The 17,701-nt window shown below is 47.6% G+C and overlaps 2 protein-coding genes across 6 annotated transcripts in view; one reads left to right on the forward strand and one right to left on the reverse strand.

Moving 5' to 3' along the window:
- Nucleotides 1-17,701, reverse strand: part of RALGPS1 (Ral GEF with PH domain and SH3 binding motif 1) — a 293,688-nt gene that overhangs the window by 136,497 nt on the left and 139,490 nt on the right. The window lies entirely within an intron of this gene.
- The window catches only part of ANGPTL2 (angiopoietin like 2), a 34,961-nt gene continuing 30,705 nt past the window's right edge, over nt 13,446-17,701 (forward strand). The window contains exon 1 of the mRNA XM_083158615.1: nt 13,446-13,778. The gene's annotated coding sequence lies outside the window, so the exon portion shown is untranslated. The remainder of the gene's footprint in view (nt 13,779-17,701) is intronic.

Here is a 17,701-nt window from a genome sequence, read left to right on the forward strand (position 1 = left end):
AGCCACGTGTCTCTACATAGATGGCCGCAGCTGAAGGCAGATACACGTTTCAAAAAGGCCGGGGTAAGTCTGCATTTTGCCCCACATTAACGCCTCCAAACCTTTCCTACCTGTCAATCCCTCCGCGTATAAAAGATCCTTACTGCAGCGGTGAAATCTCCGGATCCGATTGGATATGCACAGGACCACGCACTGGATCAGAACGGGAAGTAAAAAGACACTTTTCAAACGATTTATCGGCCCAATGCGTCGAAACGGTGTGAAAGGGGCCCAAACCGCACAAGTGTTTGGGGGACCTTACGTAAAACAAGGTGCACAAAATATAATAACGCTGAAGCCGCTAACGCAAATATGGAAACACAAATCTAAGTCGATGATAACAGAACCGTTTGGCTCTCAGGCCTCTACCATTGGGTACCTGTTGCTAGAATCCACTTCACCACTGGGCCCAGTAGCAGCACCACCACCACCACCCATGCCTGCCTTCATTTCAACCATAGTGTGATCCAGGTGTAAGAAAAATGTGGGGTTCTCCAGCTGTTCTGGAACTACACATCCCAGCATGCTCTGCCATATTTTTAGCATGCTCTATAAGCTAAACTGTGGCAAAGCCTACTGGGATGTGAAGTTCCACGGCGCACGTTGGGGTCCCCTAGAGTACGCTGCCCCACGTTCAACGTGTAAGATCATCATATGTGGTAGCGTGTATTAGGCATGCATCATGAAGTACACATGACTAATTGGAGGATCCTGTATACAGATCCCAGTTGCCGCGTCTGTGTGATCGCCCACACTGGCTCCGTATGTCTCCCCAGGTTCTCGCTGATTATTTTGTCAGGCCTCGTTCAGACCTCGCTGAGTACAGTAAATATCCCAACAGCCAGCCATCGGCACGCTCACAGACTACGGCTATTTGCAGGCACACGCTAGGGGCTCATTCGCACCCACCTGCCAGTAATTTGCTTTACAGCAGCCAGCATCTGGCAGCCACGTAGCGTAGGATTAATTAACGGAAACGGTTAATGCATTCCACCAACTTTTTCCAACACTGGGCGCTACAGTGCAAAATGATGAAAAGAAGAGGCAGGTGCGACCTTAAGTCGTATGATGGTGCTGGGGGGTGTTATAGTTTTTTTTTAGCCGACATGCACCGACAGGCGGTATTTCATGCCCTACCATCCACTAGGGCATGGTGGGAAAATAAAATAGTGTTCCGAGCGGCAAAAAAAAGTGAAAACCCCCATGTCGACCAAATGACCCTGTTGACCTTAGCCATGTTCACATTCATGCATGTCGACCTTCAGTGGTCGACCTAATGTATGTCTATCCAATGATCCCATTCCTATTCGGTATACATGGACTCCTGCACAGTATCACAACCTGATGTATGATATTATTAAGAGTAAATGCAGCAATGCACAGTACAACTACTATATGTTCTTTTCCGATGGAGTACTGGATGGTGCCAATACCTAAACATTGTCTTGTATATGGACTACAGCACATTGCCACTACCCGCAATATATTCTTATGATGTGTGTATGGACTACTGCACAGTACAACTGCCTGCTACAGTATGTGTTCTGGGATACGGTCATTAGGTCTACAACAACTAGGTCGGCGTGGGTCAATGTCGACATGGGTCTAGGTCGACACGGGTCTAGGTCGACACAAGCATTAGGTTAACAGTCAAAAGGTCGCGGGTTTGCCACTGTTTTTTGAGCAGACATTGTTGTTGTAGACCACACGATCCACACCCATGTGTTCTTACCCCTGTGTGTATGGACTAGTACACAGCACCACTGGCTGCCATATGCTATTCTATGCCCACTGACAATTACCTGCTATATGTTCTTATTTTGTGCCTATGGGCTACTGCACAGTACCACTACCAAATACTGTATATGCGCTAGTTTGCCTTGCATTTATGGTACTGAACATTTCTCTTCTCACAAACTGGCTGGTGCACATTTGCCAAAAATAAATGTATTTAAGGAGAAAAAAAAGAAATTGGCTTCCTAACACGGTTCTCCGTGAAGCAGAATATTTCACACACAATTGCTCTATAAGTTCAAAACAACTCTGCCGAGCCGACAGCTCCGCCATTTATGTCAGCCCCCCTGCTGTAATCCATCCCCAGACCTGGCAGCGGCACCACCTCTGAGCCGTGTGCTATGTACTTAGAGCGCAGCGGAGGCGTTGGAGCTGCTGAGCTGGAATTACAGTGGGGAGGATGTAATATTCCGCTTACTGTAGGTGCAGATGTGTCACGGGTGTAAATTTACGGTCGCGCCTGGAGAAGGACGTGAGCGATCCGCTTCCTACATACAATACGTGCGGCTGGGGTCCCTCTAAAAGGAAGTTACAATGGAAAAAATGTCTCTGGACGCAAATCTCTTAATGGATAATAGGATCCTATGGGAGAGCGGGTTAGTTCTCTGCCGACTTCTAAAAGCAGATATTACAGATTACATCCTATCTACTGGTTAGCTTGAATACAGTCATAAGGTCGACAGGCCTTAGGTCCACACCTGAAATAGATTGACGTGGCTAAGCACAACAGCGCCGGAAGGTCGACACAAGCATTAGGCCGACAATGGGAAGGTCGACAGTCAAAAGCTAGACATGAATTTTTCACCTGTTTTTTTTTTTTTTTTTTGCCGACATGTGCCGACAGGCTGTATTTCATGCCCTACCACGGCGTGGTGCGAGAATAAATTAGTGTGCCGAGCGCACTTAGACCGTGTCCATGTCTACTGTCGAAATTCAGGACAAAAACGTGAAAAACTCATGTTGACATTTGACTGTCGACCTTCCCATTGTAAGCTTAATGCTTGTGTCGACCTGTTGCAGGTGTTGTAGGCCTGTGAACCTTCAGCGGCCGACCCAATGGCCCCATACCCGGTGAGATCCAGTTCTCCGATTCAGCTTCCTCCTGAGTCTATCACACAAGTCTCCTATGCACTACACTGTGCTGTGCTGTACAATACACCCTGGCCGGCTGCCACTACACCTTTATCATTGCACTTTGTATGATTTATATACCTGGATTTTACTAGATTTACTGACACTAAAGCTGGGATAATTGAAGGTTGGGATAATTGTAGGAACAAAAGATAACATATTAAAGATTCTACACTTTTTGTCTAGTCTTGTTCATTAACGAGTAGTCCCATGTTTGCAAGACTCAGAATGTAGTGCAGGAAACCCCTCCATTTCACTGTGATTTAACCTCTAGGTGGTGCTGTTGTGCTAGACTGGGTTGGTATCGGAATGGCTTAGAGACCATGGCTATATCTGACACACGGTTTTTGGGCTTTTTTTTTTTACTTTATCATACTTTACCGGACTATGACTAAGAACTGTGAAGTGTGCCAAGGACAGTGGTAGTGGAAGAAAGAACCTGGCCCAGATGTGTGGCGTGCAAAATGGGGTGTGCGACGGGACGTGGTACACTAATTGGGGGTCTGCATACTTAGGTGTCGTCGCCGGACACCTCAAAAAATGTGAAAAACTCACGATGACCGGTTGTGTCGACTTACTCAGAATGACTAGAATCCTACCTAAAAGTTAAACATTATAAAGTATTATACAATAAGCATTTTTATTAATCATTTCAGTTATGAAAACAAATGTGACTTTTTGGTTTTGTTTTTTTTTTATAAAAAAAAAAAAATGTAGGCTTTTTTACTGCTACATTCGTATAATGTCACTTACATCACTGACCAATCAGCTTCTAACTCATTTTACAAGCTGACTGGTTGGTACTCTACCGCTCTCCTGCCTCCACTAAATAACAACTATAAACCGCTCTGAGTCAGCGCTAAAGTGCCCCGCTATCTCCTTCACAATGGCGGCCTCTTTGATCCATTCACTTGAGCCCCTGATTAATTACTAAAGGGCTCGCCAGCTCTTCTCTCCCCCCCCATTTATGATCCGAGGATGTATTGACTATTTTCTACAGCTCTTTAGATCTCACACAAGTGAAAGAAACCAAGTGAATTGCAAGGTAATAAGCACAGATGGGGAGGGGAGAAGGGGGGGGGGGGGGGGGTGTCAGTCTCCTTTCATCTGCAGAAACGTTATTGAAGAAATGGAGATACAATTTATCCGCTGCAGCCAATCGGGATGCTTAGATATCTGCTGAAACAAACAAAGAACCCCCATGTTTCCTCTCTGATGTGCATTTCCCAGGAGAGTGTGACACAAGGGCATGGGGGGAATATTCCACTGCACATGGCATCTGCACTTTGGGGGCGATTCTAACCAGCTTACTAAGCACCTGTTTCTCCGCCCTGTCCAAGCCCTACCCCCACGCAACCGTGCAGGGGGATGTGTAATGAAGACACATCCCCTGGCATGCCGCCACTGCAGGTGAAATCTTTCGATGGTCACTGACGTATATTTGCGGCTGCCGGGAAGAAGACGGGGCGGGCGGCTGACGTCATGTGACATCAAACGCCCACCCACAGCAGGCATCAGCCCTCCCGCGTAGCCATGGGAAGGTGAGGCGTTTTCATGGGGACGGCCATAAACCGCTGGGTGTTTCCATGGCCCAGAACCGCCACCACCCCCAGCCTTGCGGCCGTTCGCAGTCAAGGTTTGCACATGCGCAGAAATGGTCAGGGCAGGGGCCGAATTCGGATCACTATGAGTCATCCAGAATCGGATCGATGTCAGTTCAGTCTCAAGAAGGGGGAAGAGGAACAAGAAAGTTGTGTCCAAAAGGGGAACCGCTTGGTGCACTGAGAATATCTGATAAGACCAGACAATGGGCCATTGTAGGGAAGCCACCAGTATCTGGAGTCCCCCTTACCCCATACTCTCCTCATTCTGTAGTGATGATACTAAATGGGCGACTTTATCGCTCAACAAAATAAAAAAGTTTTATTTTTTCATCTTGACAGAAGAACTTTGCTAAATCCATTCCAAATAACAGTATTGGTGGAGGTCAACAACTCACTCCATGTAGGAAGATCCAATCGCTCACAGATAGCCGGGACTTCAAATTAGTCACCATCAGTTACCTGTCGCTCTATGTAGGATCAGATACATGTGTCGGAGAGACTGACAGGTAATCACGCACAGTTGCCAGGACCACTCTAAATACAGAGAGTGGATGGGAAAGGAGCTGGCGCAGGACCGAATGTAAGAGAAAGCTTCCCGCTTTGTAGGTGTCACTACACATGTGATGGATCTTTGGCCTCTGGATTCTATTAGTTGTGACTCATCGGGAGAACGTTACAGGTCTACCCACAGCACGCTCAGTCTGTGCTTCCCTCACAAGAGATCCTGACACAGAACATCGGCCAAACCTCAACTATTGGCAGCCAAACCCATCCCACACATGGCTTCCAGTGACCAGCTGATGCACGGGCAATTCCAGGCTTCCTACATGAGATTCTGCTTGTTTGAAAGCAACTTGTGGTCTGACAAGAGGCTGACATTACCACAGATAATGGGGGATCTCGGTGTTACCAGGCACTGTGCAGTGTTGGTTGAACACACGAGCACGGATAACAGCTCTTCCAAAGACACAACTCAATATTTCGACTGGTCACTTTTGACCTTCTGCATGTCGACCTATTACCTGTCTATCTAGACACTGCTGATCCTTGGATCCAAAACCTTAATATTTCAATTGAATACCCCCCCATAGCGTCAATCCCGGACGCTATGGGGGGTATTCAATGTTGAGTCACGGGTGTCGGTCCGACAGTCGTGACCCTGTCCCATTCTCAACTGAGAATTTGCAGACGGGATTATGTAGACGGGCCTGCCGCAGGACGAGAAGGGGGCTGTGCCCGGGAATTGTCGAGTTACGGCCGGGAGCTCGTTAATTCCTGGCCGTTCTCGGAAGAACGTGCCCGACTGCTTGTGAAGTCGGGCTCGTTCTGCTGAGATCCCCTGTTCAATGAGGTCGGGGAAGACCACATTAAATAGGGCCCCGCAGCCACCTCCCCAGTTGGGAATGGCTGCGGGAGGATTGAATATCCTCCTATTTCCACCTGTGGAAACAACGTCCGTCCTCTATTTAATGCTGCCGTTCCCGACAGCATTGAAGGCAGACTACGACAAAACAGATCTGACTTTAAAGAAGTCAGATCTGTTTTGTTGGAAAAGGCAGCTGATTGTCGAATTCAAGGCCGTTTTTCGTCAATCCGCGACCGTTTCCGCAGACATGTCCACTTTCCAACACTTGACAGCTTTAGTTAGAGTCGAGCTGAGCGAAAATGGCCCGGGATTCGGAATCCCCGACTGAATACTCCCCAAAGCATGCATCTTCAGTTGTTGCCTCCAAAATGAGAGCACGGTTACCACATCCACCCGCAGTTCTAGACTACTGTATCTGGGTAACAGCCAGACAACCAGGAATAGGAATTACGACGCGAAGACCACTGGCAGTAATGCTGACACAGGGATTGGAATAGTGCTCTTAGAGATGCATGGCCGACACAGTTTCTGAGATTCTAAGTGTAGACACATAAAGGCAAATACCATTGGAAAAAACCAAGAACTGGAGCCCGTTACGAGTATTAAGCAAAATGAAATGGCTTGGTTATTCTCTCCCACTGCCCGATAAGCTGCGAAGACATTGCCGATCTTTGCCAAATTCCTAACACATGCCGCAGAAACCATTAAAAGCGGTTCTAGCACGTTCTAGGCTTTTCTGCTAAATTAAACAACAAATCAGAGCATGGATCTGAAAACATTATAAAACAGGTGTTGATAGAAGCCAAAGCCAATGTAAGACAGTCCCGGGCCTGCAGCGGTAGTGAATACTTTACACAGCGCATTTCACAGAGTCCTGGATTAGAAGAAGCCATTATTCACAGGAGAACCTACACAGAAGCAATTCATGTCATGGAGAATATGCCAGTGAGCCGGCTTCAGAGAGAGACATGTAATTGCCTAGTTTGTTTAGTGATTATCCATGGTAATTATGTGTTCATCGAGCTTACGCAGGCTCTGAAAGACATGGAAGAAAAATATCCGTGTGAATAGAGAGTTACTTAATGTGATGGGCTCGGCGTAGATGGTAGCTAAGCTGGAGAGAGTAATCATGGTGACAGAGGTTATATAACGCCCAGTCAGCATGCTCCAATGACGTTCCTTGTATTCCGGTAATAACCAATCTCGTGCAGGTCACAGAGAACAGGAGGCTTCATTATTGCCATCGACGTCCGGGAACAGGCCGTGGTTCTGTGTAGGGTGCTGTGCAGTCACCTGCAGCTAACTGGCCAATAGAAGGCCCTGCTTCACTATTCTCTATGCGAGGTGCAAGGATCTGTCCTTTACCTGGAGGTAGCAACACAGTATTTCAGACATACCTCAGTGGTGCACGGAGAGGGGTTTCTGAGTGCCCAGAACCCCCCCAGACGGACTAGATGCAGATAACGTAGCACTTGCAGTGATGCCTAACAACACAATACCCCTGTTCCCATGCCAATGGGTGATCTACTAGCTGGGCTGCTTCTGGTCCATGACTATTGCTTTGTGAAGTGTGTGTGTGTGTGTGTGTGTGTGTAGGGAGATGAAAGAAGACAATAACCGTAATGTGGTACTCAAACACAATATACATACAATTTTGTTTCCATATCATTGTAGCAATTCTTAGAGACCTTTAATACAAAAGAAGTACTGTGAAAATGTTTTTGTTTACTATGGAAAGGATCCTGTGATCTTCCACCACAGTTGTCTTCCTTGGAAGTGCAGGCCTTTTTGTGTTTCAAATATAGGTATGGTCTCTGAAAGAACCAAACGGTTGATACAGTTGCTTCTAAGGTTCCGCTATCTCTCGGAGGGGTTTATTTTTGCAGCTAAAGCATGGTTTGTGCCACTTGCATGGAGCGATCCTTTGACTGCATGTTGTAGGTTCACAGCAACAACTTCCAAATGCGAATGCTAGAAGTTGCGGGAAACTCCCTATTATTTGGGTAGCCACCCACTCTCTGGAGAGAGAAGGCAGATCTCCCGCATCACATGATTCACAGGGGCTAAAATACAAAAATCATGCCATTTAGGCACATCGCCTCTGTTTATAAGGAGCAACGAGGTCAGGATCTTCATTGGAAGATTTCCTGGCCTCCTGGTAGCAACTGCAGCAGCCAGCTTGCGCAACTCCATTGGTCACAGGATGGTGTTGTGTGTGATCTGAAGCAGAGTCACGATTACACAGTATTACAGCTGCATCACCAAGTAATGACGAACAATATCTCCTTCAACCGCATCTGAATCAGGACCTGGATTCGCAGAACGTGCTAATACCACTGAGCGCACCAGGTGCAGGCAGTATACACCGGGTGCGCTGACACAAGGCGGCACACAATCAGCAGCCACAGACCTACCACACTTGGCCTGTGAAATGTTTGCTACAATCAAACCATTTTGCACAGAATTTGCCCCTCCTGCCACCAAGCTGCCTTCCTGTCCTGCGTGGGAAATGATGGATTAACCCTTTCAAAGTCGGTATGAGTCTATGGACTGAAAGCATGGTGTGCTTCAGTAATGGGTCTGGAAGCAGACTTCAAAAACATTTCTGAGCAAACATTAATGTGACCTTCGCTATGGGGAACGACTCTGCTTTTTTGATGAAAGGCAGCTCAGATCCTTATCCCCAGACCCCTTATCTACTAGAGATTACTTACTAGATTGTAAGCTTGCAGCAGGGCCCTCTAACCTCCAAGCCTGTCTGTTGTTACCCAGTTTGTTTTATCACGGTCTACAATTGTAAAGCGCAACGGAATCTGCAGCGTTATGGAAGAAACTGTTAATAAATAAAGGTTTCATTTTTACTAACATTTCTTAATTTGGCAACGGTGATAATAATGTAATCATTGCTTATGTTAATGTGACGAGTACTACTAGCGGGTATTCCTTAATAAGTGGCAATGTGTTTGGTTCTCCGTAAGCTGCAAAATTGCTTCAATAACTGGCGGGATGGTAGAGACATCAAAAACTGATAAACTAGAATTTAAAACCATCAAATTTGGGGAATTTATTCCACCACAAATACACTCGGAGGCTCCCGCCAGTGCTAGTAGACTATCCATGGGAGATCTGGACACCAGGAAATGGCCTAACCTTTGGGCATCACGGATGGTGTAATGATTAGCATTACAGCCTCAGAGCACTGAGGTCATTGGTTCGATTCCCACCATAGCTCTAACTGTGCAGAGTTTGTATATTCTCCCCGTGCTTGCGTGGGTTTCCTCCGAGTACTCCGGTTTCCTCCCACAATCTAAAAATATACTGATAGGTCAATTGGCTTCCAACAAAATGAACCCTAGAATGAATGGGTGTGCATGTACATGTGGTAGGGAATATAGATTGTAAGCTCCTCTGGGGCAGGGACTGATGTGAGCGTTCAAATATTCTCTGTAAAGCACTGCGGCATATGTGTGCGCTATATAAGAAACGGTTAATAAATAAATCATACCCTAAATAGCTTAGCAAAATTGTGTATGCCCCTTGGGACAGATCTATCAAGTTTCAAAAATTGATTAACAGCCAATCAGCTCCTACCTGCATGTCACAGACTGGGTTTGAAAATGGCAGTTAGGAGCAGAGTGCTGGGCATTACCTGCTTTATACCACTTTTCCACCAAAATGCCAGGTCTGATCTAGGATTTTGACCGTGCGTTCCTGTCATAAGACCCGGTTACCGCAGCATAGTCCTGGGTTTTCCCAGGGTTGCCTCTGTTTCCACTGAACCCTGTCAAATCTGGAAAAACCTGTAGATATCATTATAAATGGCTCCATCAAAAGCCGGCACCCTGGAAGAAGCAATCAGTGGCTTTTGGATTTACCAGTGTATAAAATCCCGGGTAGGAACCATTTTCACTGCTAGCTAACCGGGGTTTACCGGTTAAAAACCCTGCTAGCTATCCGGGAAGAAAATCCCAGGTCGTAAGACCCAGATTTTTTTCCAGGATTCCTCTGGGATGACTCCCCGATATACCCAGCTATTACTCCGTAAGTTAGTAAGAAGAGTCACACCCCCCATCGTTTGTGCCAACCCTCTGACACTGGCAAACTTTATGGCATGTGAAACCCATAAGTGGGTGTAGATCAGCTGTAAAGCATCTCCCCTGATTGGATGAGCAGCTTTACACATGGCAGCTGTAACTTGCATGTCAGCTACACGAGAATGCTGTGAACAGATTTTATAGGACACCAACATTTGGTGGCACTTATCATACTATCTGATGGATGCTACACTGTGCCGCTTGATTAAGAAGTCCTTTGTGTGTGAGAACTATCGCCTCTGCTATTTCTGCAATCCGAGATTACCCAATCCCAGGCTGACCACACCCTTTGCAAGAGGTGCTGCAACTACAGTGTGATGGATCTACATAACCTATGCGTTATACATATTTAGAAATTGTATGCAAAATCATTCCCACTGATCGGGGATTTTAAAAAAAAAAAGTACATTGTCCCTTTAACTCTTTCCGTGCCGAGAAATCCGATGCAAACTGCAGCATTTTGTGTTCTGTGAAAAGATCACATTGGGAAATGTATTACGAGGGGGGGCAGAGAGAGTAAACCAGGCTGTGGAGAAAGTGAAGCTGCACGCAGGGAAGAAAGGGCAGGCAGGGCGAGGAATGCTTTGCTCAAACCCTTGCAGACTAGTTCCAACCACAGAGCTACAGAATTTATTTCCCAGTGGCGAGTGAAAAAGCTGCAGTCAAGAGCTAAAGAGTCTTAACGTAACCTTTCCCAGCTTGCTGCATAAAATCCATTTAGCAGTTGCTCACAGGGTGCTGCCATATTTTCTTAAAAAGCTGTCCCACAACATAGGAAAGCATTTCTGCTGAGAGGGATGTAATGACATTAATAAGCCTTTATATAGTTCATGAATGCTCAACTCGGAGGAGGAATGAGAGCAGAGAAGGTAACCACAATTGTGCAATTCAGACAAAAGGTATTCATGCACTGTGTAACAGATCTATTCAGTATGGGCTCAGTGCTTAGCCGATTGGTGGAGTGAACTTATGATTTCATGCATGCTCTGGAACCGGGCCAACCAATGCGGAGTCGCACGCATTTCAGGTGCATGCTCACTTGCAGCAGGAGGGGTGTAAGGGAGCGGCAATACCATGCAGACAAGGTCCTGTGATGGGTAATCTATACGATAGTAGTAATAACCAGCCATCCAGACAGAGAGAAATCTGAACGCTCTTCGCAATTCACCCGGAATCCATACGCAATTCACGAATCATTGAATGATTTCCCCAGTCTGTGCAAATGTAAGTCTGATCCTACCGGTCATCTGTGCCCGAGACAAGCTGCTCGTGGCCACAGCTGATGCCACACCCCCTTCACTGAAAACACCACGGTACGCCTGCGTTTTCCCTGACACTCCCAGAAAACAGTTGGCTTCCGTCCCCAAACGCTGACTTCCTGTCAGTCAAACTGCGAGGGGATTGCGATGACGATCCATACACTATGTCTGTCTCTGTATGGGCTTGTGTGTGTATGCTACGTCCCATACGCCTGATAACCGCACATCAGTGATCAGCTCGGAGTGTAATTACGCTCGGTCAGACAGCATTAGCTAGCGCTGATGGCGATCTTTTACATCTTAATGCATACAGATATTAGCAAGAGCGAGTGTGCAAATAATTCGAACGCCTATAGCCAATCTCCGGTAACAGCACTGGAGGAACCATTCATTTAGACCAGGGCTGGCCAAACCGGTCCTGGAGATCTACCAACGGTCCAAGTTTTCCACATTATCTAGCTGGTGCACAGGTGCAGTCATTAGTAAGTGTCACATTTCCAAGATTCCCTAGCAGGTGCACAGGTGCAGTCATTACTAACGGTCACATGTCCCAGCTTCCCTAGCTGGTGCAGAGCTGTAGTCATTACTAACGGTCACATGTCCCAGATTCCCTAGCTGGTGCACAGCTGTAGTCATTACTAACCATCATGTTTCCCAGATTCCCTAGCTGGTGCACAGGTGTAGTCATTACTAAGTGTCACATGTCCCAGCTTCCCTAGCTGGTGCACAGGTGTAGTCATTACTAAATGTCACATGTCCCAGCTTCCCTAGCTGGTGCACAGGTGTAGTCATTACTAAATGTCACATGTCCCAGCTTCCCTAGCTGGTGCATAGCTGTAGTCATTACTAACTGTTACATTTACCAGCTTCCCTAGCTGGTGCACAGGTGTAGTCATTACTAAGTGACACATGTCCCATATTCCCTAGCTGGTGCACAGGTGTAGTCATTACTAAGTGTCACATGTCCCATATTCCCTAGCTGGTGCACAGGTGTAGTCATCACTAAATGTCACATGTCCCAGCTTCCCTAGCTGGTGCACAGCTGTAGTCATTACTAACTGTCACATTTCCCAGCTTCCCTAGCTGGTGCACAGGTGTGGTCATTACTTATGCTGTGTACACACGGTACAATTTGACATTCGATTTTCACTATATAGACTATATCGAATGGAGATAGAACATGTTTTTAAGCTTTCTATCCCGATTTGGTGCCGATGCGCACTCCACTCAGCTGCAATCAAAAAAGCCAAAATACACAGTGCAGCAATGACTATATAGTGCAGATCAAATGTAGTATAAATTGTATGTAAATATTACAGAGTTAGCAAAGATTGCATAGCAATCGAATTTTCTGTAGAGTACACACCAGAACGATTTGGCCCAATTAAGATACTATGTCGACCGACTGTATATAAAATTGGGCATGTTTTGGCCCATTTCAGATCCGATCCGGATCCGATGCGCGGCCCCGCAGGTCGTTTGGTCATTCTTCAGATCCTACCTGCCGCAGGTAGGATCTGAAAACGACCATTGAAGTGGGTACGGATCGCGATTGGATCGGGTGCAGATTGTGAGCGGGTCATTCAATCGTCTTACGACCCACCCGCGATCTGCATAGCTCTGGTGTGCACAGGGCATTAAGTCGACTAGCAAAGGAATCTCCCTCTGTGTACACACCATAACCGTCACATTATCAGACCTGCTGCATTCATTCCTACTATAGACCCACAGATTGCCTGAGACACATGAACTGCTGGTAGATCTTGAGGACAGGTTTGGCCAGCCCTGATTCAGGTTTGCTGCTGCCCCGGAGAAGCTTGCCACCCTGCTGCGAGGCAGATAGCCATTTCCCCGCGTACTACACTGCAGGTTGACAACTATGTCACAGGCTGGGGCTGCCAGGGAGCAGGAGGGGAGGAGCAGCTCAGGCAAAGCCAAATTACTTCTCACAAAGGGAACCAATGACATCACCATTGTAAGGTTGTGATTCAGCCGCCCTCCACTGCTTGTGGTCAGGAGGGAAGGGGGGCTGCTGTGTGCTTGTGTCTTCTGCAGCAGGCGTATGCCTAACATTGGGGGGGGGGGGGGGGGGGGGGGAGGAAACTACTGTCCAACCAGGGGCTGGCTGCTATTTACATGCCTGGTACAACTTCACTCCCCCCCCCCCTCTCTCCTCTCCTACTCTCCCCAGATCATGTCATTTCTGCACAAAAGAGTTGAGAAGCTCAAGTTCAAATAAGGCTGCTGGAAAGTTGCAGGCGCTGATGGGTTCTGGCTTTGGTGCGGAGATGAAGAGGAGATTTTTTCAGGGTAGCAGGTAATGCCCTGCTGTGGTCACCTGGGACATGCTAGCACCATAGCAGCATAAGGAGGCACTATAAGGATACACCGGTCTGCAGGCTTCTTATGGGACAAAGCTGTCACATCCAGGCAGGAGGTGGGATGTCATTATTCTGAGGACGGCATCTCACAGCTGACCTGAAGGAAGCGGGTAAGCCTGGCCATGTACAGTATACACTACTACTTCAGTCAATGTATATTGAGATCCCTCGGACGGTAGTGCTAAATGGAGCCACTTGCTGCTTAACAGTGTGATGACCATGGGACGGTCACCACAGAGGCAGGAAGGCAACGATTGTCATTACTCCAAATACAAGCAACGGTAGAGGTGTGTGTGTGACTATCTTCTGGGGACAGAGACTTTACTGGGAGCAGAGAGGGTGACGCTACTGGCTGAGACACCTTAGTGGGGGCTGAGAGGGTGACGCTACTGGCTGAGACACCTTACTGGGGGCTGAGAGGGTGACACTGCTGGCTGAGACACCTTACTGGGGGCTGAGAGGGTGACACTGCTGGCTGAGACACCTTACTGGGGGCTGAGAGGGTGACACTGCTGGCTGAGACACCTTACTGGGGGCTGAGAGGGTGACGCTACTGGCTGAGACACCTTACTGGGGGCTGAGAGGGTGACGCTACTGGCTGAGACACCTTACTGGGGGCTGAGAGGGTGACACTGCTGGCTGAGACACCTTACTGGGGGCTGAGAGGGTGACACTGCTGGCTGAGACCTTACTGGGGGCTGAGAGGGTGACACTACTGGCTGAGACACCTTACTGGGGACAGAGACCTTACTGGGAGCAGAGAGGGTGACGCTACTGGCTGAGACACCTTACTGGGGGCTGAGAGGGTGACGCTACTGGCGGAGACACCTTACTGGGGGCTGAGAGGGTGACACTACTTGCTGAGACACCTTACTGGGGGCTGAGAGGGTGACACTACTTGCTGAGACACCTTACTGGGGGCTGAGAGGGTGACGCTTCTGGCTGAGACACCTTACTGGGGACAGAGACGTTACTGGAAGCAGAGAGGGTGACACTACTGGCTGAGACACGTTACTGGGGGCTGAGAGGGTGACGCTACTGGCTGAGACACCTTACTGGGGACAGAGACGTTACTGGAAGCAGAGAGGGTGACGCTACTGGCTGAGACAAGTTACTGGGGGCTGAGAGGGTGACACTCCAGGCTGAGACTCCATGGGATGCTGATGATACATATAGTAGGGGAGGTGACTATACTGTACCCCATGGGATGCTGAAGGTACATAGGTGACCACACTGTACCCTATGGGATGCTGAAGTTATATAGGTGACCACACTGTACCCCATGGGATGCTGACGGTACATAGGTGACCACATTGTAACCCTTGGGTTGCTGACGATACATAGGGGACCATATCATAACCCCATGGGATGCTGACGGTACATAGGTGACTATACCGTACCCCATGGGATGCTGACGGTACATAGGTGACTATACCGTACCCCATGGGATGCTGACGGTACATAGGTGACTATACCGTACCCCATGGGATGCTGACGGTACATAGGTGACTATAACGTACCCCATGGGATGCTGACGGTACATAGGTGACTATAACGTACCCCATGGGATGCTGACGGTACATAGGTGACCATACCGTACCCCATGGGATGCTGACGCTACATAGGTGACCACACTGTACCCTATGGGATGCTGACGTTACATAGGTGACCACACTGTACCCTATGGGATCCTGACGTTACATAGGTGACCACACTCTACCCCATGGGATGCTGACGCTACATAGGTGACTATACCGTACCCCATGGGATGCTGACGTTGCATAGGTGACCATACTCTACCCCATGGGATGCTGATGGTACATAGGTGACCATACCGTACCCCATGCGATGCTGATAGCGTGTTGACTATTTCCATGTTGATTCTTTTGCTTGTGTCAACCTTTTGTCTATGTTGACTTTGTGTACCTTTTGTACCACACTATAGATTGTAAGCTTGCAAGCAGGGCCCTTGTACCTTTTTGACTGTAAATACCCACTTTGTTGTATCACTGTGTCCAATCGTAAAGCGCAACGAGACTATATAAGAAACTTAATAAATTCACCCCCCCCCAGTTTCCCAGGATACAATCCTAGGAGTCAGTCAGTAATGCACCACACACACGGCTGGTGAAATGAGCAGCCTACGGTTCCCCACAGTACCAGAGACCTCACTTATCTCCAGAAGGTGCCGGAAAGGGATTTAAAAGACTGGATCAGATTACTGGTCATCCGTCACTTGCCTGCTACTGGATCCCACGTTCTGCAGCTTTGGGGATCAACCAACTGGTAGAAACAGGTCCAAAGAGAAACTTATAGTGTCCATTGTGGCTGTGGAATGATGGAGCAGATAACCCATCTAGGCAGCTGCCTGGTGACATCCGATCCCCACTAAGATATGTGTGGCAGGAACGGAGAGGGGGGGGGGGAGATGGTGGCGCTACTGTGTGCGATATGCCAGACAGTCAATACAGAGAAGGCACTCACCCGTGTAATGCACAAAGCCTTACAGGCGATGACGTGTGCCCAGGCACCCAGTCTGCACATTACATAATTATGGTGTTAAATGAACAGGGGGAAGAAAAAAATCTTTATTGCATTTCCAATGAAAACAGATGACTTTATAGGCTGCGGGGTAACCGCATTCTGTGGGCCGCGTTTTATGGAAGCAGGTTGCAGAACGTCATTGCTGAGACAATGCTACTTTCACAAGAGGCATTGTTCATTGTCTGTCTTTATAGCCCAACTTACCCCACGCTGCCACACAGGAGTGGGAGATGTATTAAGCCTTGGAAAGAGATCAAGTGGAGAGCTTCTAACAGTCATTTCAAGGACTTTACTAGATAAATGAAAGCTGGAAGCGGATTACTTGCTAGGTTCACCTCCACTTTCTCTCTCCAAGCCTTGATGCATCTCCCCCCAAGTGATAGGGAATTGCGGCTGACCAGGCATCCCAGTGTGCTGCAGCGGTGTGTGTATGTAGCAGCGCTAGGACGGCGTGGAGCTTGCACCCGAAGGGAAAGGTTTAAATAGCAGACGCGGGGCAGAGCCAGGCAGCTGAATAAACCATAGGAAGAGCTCAGCTGCTCACCGCCGGGGCTCAGAGTTAAAAAGTTCAAACCAGCAAATATAGGAACCGGCATTAAATAAGGTTGTGCGGGTTATGTAGCCATTGGCGATGCGTTCTAGTAACGCTGTAACTGCTGAATCTGCGGATCTCATCCAAGGAACGTTACTTACTATATTTTACTATAAATCTCTAAATACAGAAGCCTGCCTACACAAATATATAAAACAATCCTATAGATTGTAAGCTTGGGAGCAGGGCCCTCCTACCATCTGACTGTAAATACCCTGTTTGTTGTATCACTGTCTCCCTACTGTAAAGTGCAATGGAATATGCTGCGCTATATAAGAAACGGTTACTCAATAATAAATAATAGATAGGGGTGTGTGTGAAGTAGAACACATTCCTGCAGAACAAAGTTCCTTATTCTTCGACGTTTTGGGTAGAATGACCATGAAGAATTAGGATGTTCTCCTTACTGTCACCCGGACCTCTGTCAGCACCTCTGGTGATGGATGAGGATACCTGGGATACAGGTATCATCATACAGGTATGCAGAAAGCCAAGGTTCACAACGTAAAATCAATTTCCCCTGTCCATCAAAGCCCCCGGCGTGGTGCTTTGATGGACAGGGGAAATTAATTCTGCGTAGTGAACCTTAGGCAGCTGAAAGACAACACTGGAATTGGAAGGTCTTAAGAACTAAACATTAATTCAACCTCAATAAACCATTCACAGTAATTCCTGAGTGCCAGCTTATGGGCGAGCTGATCCCACGGGGAGGCTCCAATATGTCAGTGATGTCACTGGCTCCTAGTGAATTCATAGGCTACATGAATCAGTGATGTCACTAGCTATTTGTGAATTCGCTGGATTCAATTCATAGGATAGTCAGTGATGTCACTGGCTCCTAATGAATTCATAGGATAGATGTCAGTGATGTCACTGGTTCCTAGTGATTAAAATAGG

Source organism: Crinia signifera, chromosome 9, assembly GCF_055691185.1.
Source record: "Crinia signifera chromosome 9, ASM5569118v1, whole genome shotgun sequence".
In the NCBI taxonomy this organism is placed as follows: Eukaryota; Metazoa; Chordata; class Amphibia; order Anura; family Myobatrachidae; genus Crinia; species Crinia signifera.